This window comes from Aythya fuligula, chromosome Z (genome assembly GCF_009819795.1).
Source record: "Aythya fuligula isolate bAytFul2 chromosome Z, bAytFul2.pri, whole genome shotgun sequence".
Lineage (NCBI taxonomy): Eukaryota > Metazoa > Chordata > Aves > Anseriformes > Anatidae > Aythya > Aythya fuligula.
In genome coordinates, this window is record NC_045593.1 from 68,925,826 (window position 1) to 68,935,515 (window position 9,690).

Here is a 9,690-nt window from a genome sequence, read left to right on the forward strand (position 1 = left end):
TGCTTTCCTTCTGCTCTCCAAAGTTGATTAAGAATTCACAGAATTCACAGAATCACAGAATTTTCTAGGTTGGAAGAGACCTCAAGATCATCGAGTCCAACCTCTGACCTAACGCTAACAGCCCTCCACTAAACCATATCCCTAAGCTCTACATCTAAACGTCTTTTGAAGACCTCCAGGGATGGTGACTCCACCACTTCCCTGGGCAGCCTGTTCCAGTGCCTCACAACCCTTTCAGTGAAGAAGTTCTTCCTAACATCTAACCTAAAACTCCCCTGGCTCAACTTAAGCCCATTCCCCCTCGTCCTGTCACCAGGCACGTGGGAGAACAGGCCAACCCCCACCTCGCTACAGCCTCCCTTGAGGTACCCATAGAGAGCGATAAGGTCGCCCCTGAGCCTCCTCTTCTCCAGGCTGAACAAGCCCAGCTCCCTCAGCCGCTCCTCGTAGGACTTGTTCTCCAGGCCCCTCACCAGCTTTGTCGCCCTTCTCTGCACCCGCTCAAGCACCTCGATGTCCTTCTTGTAGTGAGGGGCCCAAAACTGAACACAGTACTCGAGGTGCGGCCTCACCAGAGCCGAGTACAGGGGGACGATCACCTCCCTAGCCCTGCTGGTCACACTGTTCCTGATACAAGCCAGGATGCCGCTGGCCTTCTTGGCCACCTGAGCACACTGCTGGCTCATATTCAGCCGACTATCCACCATCACTCCCAGGTCCTTCTCTGCCTGGCAGCTCTCCAACCATTCCTCTCCCAGTCTGTAGCTCTGCTTGGGGTTATTGCGCCCCAGGTGCAGGACCCGGCACTTGGCCTTGTTGAACTTCATGCAGTTGACCTCAGCCCATCGGTGCAGCCTATCCAGATCCTCCTGCAGAACTTTCCTACCCTCAAGCAGATCGACACACGCACCTAACTTGGTGTCATCTGCAAACTTACTGAGGGTGCACTCAATGCCCTCGTCCAGATCATCGATGAAGATATTAAAGAGGACCGGCCCCAGCACCGAGCCCTGGGGGACGCCACTAGTGACTGGCCTCCAACTGGACTTGGCTCCATTCACCACGACTCTTTGGGCCCGGCTATCCAGCCAGTTTCTAACCCAACGAAGCGTGCGCCAGTCCAAGCCAAGAGCAGCCAGATTCTTCAGGAGAATGCTGTGGGAAACGGTGTCAAAAGCCTTGCTGAAGTCAAGGTAGACCACATCCACAGCCTTTCCCTCATCCACCCAGCGCGTCACTCTATCATAGAAGGAGATCAGGTTCGTCAGGCATGACCTGCCTTTCATAAATCCATGCTGACTGGGCCTGATCGCCTGCTTCCCCTGCAAGTGCTGCATGATGGCTCTCAGGAGGATCTGCTCCATGAGCTTTCCTGGCACTGAGGTCAAACTGACAGGCCTGTAGTTTCCCAGGTCTGCCCTCCGGCCCTTCTTGTAGATGGAATCCCTTCTCTGAAGGGATTAAAATTTAAGTCTGTTCTTAAGCATTGCCGTGAGGAAAGATGGGAAAACTTTAAAGTCCTTCTCAGCCCAGATAAGCTGAGCAATTGGGAGGGTGGAAGGATCATGAATGCATAGTAGTGTGAGAAACGCTCCGTAGCCAATAACTTAGGCTCAGGCGAGGATCTCAGTGAAGTAGTAATTTATTCGCGATTGCAATGGTGGGCGCCCCACAAGCAGGAGAGAGCGCATCTACTAGTTCCAAAACACAGTTTATATACTTTTTGATGGCAGGACCCTCCCCTGTTTCCCCACTGAGTGGGTAATCCAGATTCACAATCTATCTGATGCTCTATCTGAGTGAGAAACCCCCCCGCAGACACCAAAATCAGTGCAGAAGGAGGGGGAGGAGGTGCTCCAGGCGCTGGAGCCGAAGCCCCCCTGCGGCCGCTGGAGAGGCCCCTGGTGGAGCAGGCTGTTCCCCCCTCCCCGATGCTTGGGAAACTGACCAAACACCACAGCAAATATGCAAATATACCAAAACTTCTAGACTGTTACTTAGATAATGCCTACATCCTCTTTCCCTGCTCATTCAACTTCAGACAGCTCTGTTAAATATTACATGCCACACCTTTAACACCTTCAGCAACCCTTTTAACACTTCCTTCATCTTTCTCCAGCCTGTACTTTTCTAATACCAGCACCAAAGGCTCAGTCAGGGTCCAACTTAATTCCATACCTTTTCCCTCCAAGATACTGAAACAACATATCAATATAGCATATTTCATCCCATTTTCCTTCTTTCCTCCTTCTTCCACTCCAGATATTCCTATTCGAAGTGGCCAGCCTGGCCACACTTAAAACATCTTATCAAAGCCTGTCTCTGCTAGGACTCGGGCCACAACACAGGCAGCCTTCTTTGCCTGCCATTCCTTCATCTCTCTTCCTCTCCTTTCCATCCTGGCCCTGACTCCTCCTGAAGATTTTCTTCATCTTTCTCCAACCCTCTGCCTCACTACCCGCTGCACTGTCAATACCATTAGTTTCGATCTCTTTTTTTTTTTTTTTTTTTCCTTCTTATCTCCCCTCCAGACACACACCTCCAGGGCCTCCCGCAGGAGGGTCCCCCAGTGACTGTTCACTACATCCCCCACCTTCTGGAGCATTTTCTGCATATTTTTCCAGGCTTTAATCACACAATGAACTTTCAAGAGCCCTTGGGATACTGGGTCATCAGGTCTCATCCCCAAGTACTTTCTCATTCTGACCCCAAGTCTCTCATATGATTTCTGTGTTGCACACTATTATTATTCCAGCCAGGATTGGCAAGTGGGTATTTCTGCCCTGCCGGTATTACCCCTGGTCCTGGAGGATGAGCTCTTTCCCATTCTTGTACAGCAGCTCTCCTCCTGATCATTCCCGTTTCTTTCCCTGTAAACAACATACTTATAGACATAATTCCCTCCCCCAAGAGTATAAGTCAGGTCGTAGGAACTGGTCTAATTGTTCAGCTAGGCTGTTGGGGTCCTTGAATAAAGACTTCCTCTCCTTCTTAAAAGTCCTAACCTCTCTGCTGGTAAGGAGGAGGGGGTAGTTCACCTAAGAGGATACACAGTTAGTGTTAGTACTGTTAGTATCAGGGAAGGCAAAATTCTCAATATATCTTCTACCTTGTTCTAATTCTTGCCAGAGCCTAGAGTACAATCCTTCTTTAGGGACAGTGTTAATTACAGTCCCTGTCTCCCTTCCTGGAGTGACTGCTGCTGCCACCAGTTCAATATTGAGATTATAGTGAGCATAACTTGGCTCCTTCTCTGAAAAAGGAATCTTATTGTTTACACATAAATTCAAAGCCTGAATTTTCATCAGACCCGTATTTTGGCCAAAATACTACTGTTTCCTTAATTGGTTCTTTTGTCCAGACTGATACACAATATTTAACCTTTTTTTTTTTTTTTAATTATTTTTCTTTTACAATCCCTCTAATTTTGGGATTATGTTTCCAATTTCTTATCATTCTTCAGGAAGAACTATTAGTAGGCACTCCCCCAGGGATATCTCCCTGCCCCCTGGAACTCGTATTTTCCCATTTTTCCTAACCCTCGCCAGTATGTGCTACAGAATTTTCCCTTCTGCAGTGTACCACACACCAACGTACTGAAAGATGGGGGTGTACCGCCAAGCACTTCCCCGTGCCAGCGTTACCGCACACCTGAGTTTACCAGATTCCCTGGTGTACTTCCAAGCACTTCCCCGTGCAAGGATTACCGTACACCAGATTCCCCTGGTGTAGTGCCAGCGCTTCCCCGTGCAAGGGCTTACCATACACCAGATCACCCGACCCCCAAGGCAATACTTAATATTTCTTACCTTGGTCTGTGCACAGAATTACCGGATCGATTCTTAAAAAAAACCCGGAGTGCCTACCTTCTTCCTTTCCCCACTACTTCACGGATCCTGCCTCTTTAAGCAGTCTCGGGCCCTCTGTCAGCTTTCCGCAGAACCGCCACCGTCGATGCACAGGACCGCTGAAATCAGCGGGGCATGCCTTCCTGCTGCTGCGGCGGTGGGGCTCCCCAGTAGGTGACTGGATCCCGGACGAGCCCCCAAATTGTGAGAAACACTCCGTAGCCAATAACTTAGGCTCAGGCGAGGATCTCAGTGAAGTAGTAATTTATTCGCGATTGCAATGGCGGGCGCCCCACAAGCAGGAGAGAGCGCATCTACTAGTTCCAAAACACAGTTTATATACCTTTTGATGGCAGGACCCTCCCCTGTTTCCCCACTGAGTGGGTAATCCAGGTTCACAATCTATCTGATGCTTCACAAACAATGCATGGCCTTCAGTCGCCGGCCTGTTAAATTTCAAATTTGACATTTTTACTGCTTGAAGTGGTAATGTTTCTTCACTTATCTGACTTGACTTGACACCGTGATTTTCACCTAATTGTCCTAAGGAGTCTGATTGTCTGCATTTTACAAGGTCGCCTGCTAAACTTTCTTATCACTGTAAGCATATCTCAGTACCACATTCCCTCCTTCTAAACAATGTAACTCTGCAAAAACAACATTTCTATTCCCACAGTAGCACCAGAATGAGTTCTTAATGTAAATTTGCTCAAAACTACAGTTTGGACCAGCATAATTAGTTGTTGCTTGTGGGAGTGTGTTGCCTGCAATTTACTCTGTGGCTCAGGAAAAGAAGATGGAGCTGGGAGTCAGGAGACATGAATCCTGTTTCCGTATTTTCATTGCTCAAATATTCTTGAGCATTGCTTCTGTTCCTGTCTCATTTCCTCTTTGCCTGTTCAGATCTGTTCTCTGAAGAAAAGACCATCTCAGTATATATTGTACAGTAGCAAAGCACTACATATATAGTGCTTTATATATATATAGTTATATATTTTTATCTATCTATCTATCTATATATAGATATCTCCATCTCTATATATAGATATCTATATATCTAGTATATATATATAGATATATATATCTATATAGATATAGATAGATATAGGTAGATAGATAGATAGTTAACAGCTCTTTTGCCTGTCTACATTAAAGATTTTTCCTTGTTGCTGTTGGTGGCTACTGCAAGTCATAGTGTCAGAATATAGACAACCTGGACAGTAATATTCCAGTTAATTCTGTTCTACTTGTTACAGCTGCTAAAAATTGTAGCAAAAAACTGACACCTCCTCCTGTCACACGAGCACCTGATGGAGCTTCCCTGTTACATACAAACTGTAGTTTTCTTTGTGCCTGAGTCTGAGCGAGACTCAGACACCTGGGCAGTGATTTCTGAGGATTAACGTCTTTGTTCTCTTGAGAGGGTGGGACACAGAGAATTCCCCTGGAAAAAAGCTTTTGGGGAAATTCTTTCCTTTCTCTTTCAGATGCGAACATGCCAGAAGTACTCCCTGAGACTGCACTGCCCTTGTGTTCAGCTTTGCCCGGAGATGCAACCTATAACAGTGACAATTCAGAAGTTACTCCGTGATCTCTGGGGGACATCTCTCTTGGCATTCAGAACACTTTGATGTCATTATGAAGTGCACAGCTCTCCCATTAATGAGAGGATTACCCAGGTGGAAACCTTGAGCACCAGCTGACCTCTTCAGTATTTCAACACCCTGACCTCTTTCTTTATCAAGCCTTGAGCCTATTATCTATAAGTAGTTTTCCCATCTCACTTGGGTGTTGTTAGGAGAAACACTTTTAAAATATGGCATATGTCTCAACTGCAAAAAGATGAACTACATGCACTTAACAGATAGCAGCAAACATGAACTCCTTGCTCAAAGCAATTACCCTTTTACTAAGCTGGACAGTAAGATGTCCTTTGATTCGGGGGTTTTATTTCACTCCTCTTACCACAGTGTCCCAATTATTCTATAATGAGACCAACTAAAATATATATAAGCTCCAAAGTACTTCTTAAGCTTCTGTCTTGGTTTCTACTGTGTGATGCTTGGCTACCCGTTGGGTTAAACCACAACGACTTCACTCTAAATATTTTACAATAGTTACTGAATTAAACTCATTTTTAAGTTGTAACCTTCTTAGTTCAAGCATGTTTTATTATTTTGGAAGATGGTAAAAAAAAAAGGAGAAACATAAAATCCCTCTTTTTCAGGTAACTTCCATGGGCCTAATGTTAAATTGTTATTCAGAGCTGGATAACAAGCTAGATGACGTATACATCAAGGCTTAACTTGTATTGCTACATAGGCTACTTTAGCAAAAAAAATCTCATGGAAGGAAAACAGGTTATTTTGCTGGTAGAGGTAAATCACATTGCTGAAGGACTTAAACTGTATTTGAAAAAGGCTTAACATGAAAGAGTGATGGGTTGCTTTGACACATCATATCCAGATGTTGGCTAGAAGCACCAGCAAACTTCAGAACAATGCATTAACTACCCACGTACCTATTCACCTCTACAGAGGTGAGACCACCAGGCCAGGTGTCCAAATACAGAGAAATGGGACTGTGAGTCCACTTAATGGGAGCAGGTAGAGACATGACTGAGGTGAAGATTTGGTCCCGATCCCACTGCTCACGGGCTGCAGCAAGGCTGTGTGGGACGGGCATGCAGTAACTGGTTGATGCATTAGTCCAACAGTGCATACCTGTCTGCCTGCAGCGAGGAGGGAATGGGGAGGGGGGGCAGCCTGAGTCAGACACTCTGAGTCATGATGCCTCCCAGGTTCAATCCACTGGTGGTGCAGTTTACAGTCATCAGGACTGAACTTTTAGTTATCAGTCACACAGCAGTTTTACCTGAGCAGAGCCAAGGAGGACAAAGCCAAGATGCAATCAAACCAGAGTTACGTGTATGAAAATCCATCTGTGGTTCACAGAACTCCACCTCAACTCAGACTAATGGAAATTTTATGTCAGCAGTTTCCATTCTTCCCCTTTTAATTTTTGCATGATTGGTGTAGAATTAAAGTTGATGTACATGTTTAAAAAAGAAAAAATGTCAGAAGTAGAAGCATGTGGTAGATAAGAGCCATGCAAGTTCCAGAAGAGCCACAGGGGGAGACAGCTCATTCTGTAGATAACTACACTAACTTCATAAGCACTTCAGTGAACAGGTGATAAGGATGCATTCATGCACTGAATGTATGAAAACTGCCATGGAGGCAGTATCAGCAAGAAGCACTCAGTTCTCTAACTCTAGAAGACCAACATGCTTATTAACTGAAATAATACTCATGTTCTGTAATCACTTCTGACATTTTCTGGGGTTCCCCTTTTTCTCTGTGGCATAACCAAAGAGCAAGACTCGGTTTGGGACACTAAGGCCATGCAATACATTTAGGAAGAAAAGCATGATGGTTTAATTACACATTTTATACACATTTTATTTTCTGAACACATACACATATTGTATTGTCTATAATGTATACACATTTTATTTTCTGAGGCTACTTATGTTACTAATATCAAATGTCACAGTTCTGAAGCTGATCATCTTGTCTTGCAGTAGTTTTTAAATACCTGATCTCATACAGCTTGCCTTTCTTTGCACAGAAGCTTTTCAAAATGCTTGTAAGTGGCTTGAAAGCTTAAAAACTCTTCTTTCACCTCCAAAAGAATTGGCAGAATTGCTGTCTGTGCACTGTGCAATCTCTTCAGTAAGGTTAGTGCACAAGAAACACCGAACAGCTTTAAAGCTCATTAAGCCAGGTTCTTGATGGCTCCTCCCTGAGGAAAAAAAAAAATAAGTCATGTTCTGGAAAGGATTTTAGGGCATGCCTGTGTTGCTGAAATGGTCCCTGTAATATACATACACATTTTTCAAATTAGGGAAAACCAGCTGTTCATGTTGCAAAGGGATGGAGCTATGCAAACTGTTGCAGTCCCATAGCACAGACCATGCAATGACAGCCATCTTCACTTCAACTGCTATAGAATCATAGAATATCCTGAGTTGGAAGGGGTCCATAAGGATCATCAACTCCAACTCCAGGTATCGCACAGGTCTGCCCAAAAGTTTAGACCACGTGACTAAGTGCACGCTTCTTAAATTCAGACAGGCTTGGTGCAGTGACTATGTCCCTGGGGAGCCTGTTCCAGTGTGCAACCACCTTCTCGGTGAAGATCCTCTTCCTGATGTCCAGCCTAAACTTCCCCTGCCTCAGCTTAACACCATTCCCATGGGTCCTGTCACTGGTGATTACAGAGAATAGGTCACCTGCCTCTTCACAACCCCTCGTGAGGAAGTTGTAGACCGTGATGAGGTCCCCCCTCAGCCTCCTCTTTTCCAGGCTGAACAGGATGAGTGCCCTCAGCCGCTCCTCATACGTCTTCCCCTCTAGGCCCTTCACCATCTTCGTCGCCCTCCTCTGGGCACTCTCTAACAGTTTAATGTCCTTCTTGTACTGTGGTGCCCAGACCTGCACACAGTACTTGAGGTGAGGCTGCACCAGCGCAGCACAGAGCGGGACAATCACCTCCATCGACCGACTAGTGATGCTGTACTTGATGCACCCCAGGATGCAGTTGGCCCTCCTGGCTGCCAGGGCACACTGCTGGCTCATATTCAACTTGCTGTCAACCACAACCCCCAGATCCCTCCCTGTGGGGCTGCTCTCCTGCATCTCATCGCCCAGTCTGTACATATAGACAGGGTTGCCCCATCCCAGCTGCAGGACCCAGCACGTGCTTTTGTTAAATTTCATGTGGCTGGTGATCGCCCAGCTCTCCAATCTGTCCAGGTCTCCCTGCAAGGCCCTTCCACCCTCAAAAGAGTCCACAACTCCTCCAAGTTTGGTGTCATTGGCAAATTTGCTCAGAACACCTTCTAGTCATACAACCAAATCATTTATAAAGACATTGAAGAGGACTGGCCCTAAAATGGAGCCTTGAGGGACCCCACTAGCAACCATGCGCCAGCCAGATGTGGCCCCATTTACCACAAGCCTTTGAGCCCTGCCTGTCAGCCAATTGCTCACCCATTGTATGATGTTTTTGTTTATCTGTACGCTGGACATTTTGTCCAGTAGGATCCTATGGGAAACCGTGTCAAGAGCCTTGCTGAAGTCCAAAAAGATCACATCAGTTGGTTTCCCTTGATTGACTGGACGGGTGATCTTATAAAAAGAAATCAAATCTGTTAGGCAGGACCTACCCCTCATGAACCCATGTTGGCTGGGACCAATGACTGCATTGTCCCCCAGGTGTGCTTCAATAACTTCAAGGATCATCTTCTCCATAATTTTACTAGGCACTGACGTGACACTGACAGGCCTGTAATTGCTAGGGTCTTCTTTCTTACCCTTCTTGAAAATTGGCACAACATTTGCCAGCTGCCAGTCTACTGGGACCTCTCCAGATTCCCAAGATCATTGAAAACTAATTTAGAGAGGTCCCGCAATGACATCAGCCAGCTCTCTAAGCAGGGATGAATCACATCCAGATCCATGGACTTGTATGGATCCAGGTGAAGTAGCAAATCCTGCACACATTCAGGGTCGGTTGGCAGTTTGTCATTCCCACAGTCATGGTCCTCCAGCTCAGGGCACCCTGCGTCCCGAAGCCCATCATCAGCATTGAAGACAGGTGAAGAAGACATTAAACATCTCTGCCTTGCCTATGTCTTTGCCTGTGAGAAGACCTTCCCCATCAAGTAGCAGACGTATGTTTTCTTTGGTCCTCCTTTTTCTGTTAACATACCTAAAAAAAACTTTTTTATTGTCTCCCACAGACACGGCCAGCTTCAACTCTAGTTGGGCTTTGGCCC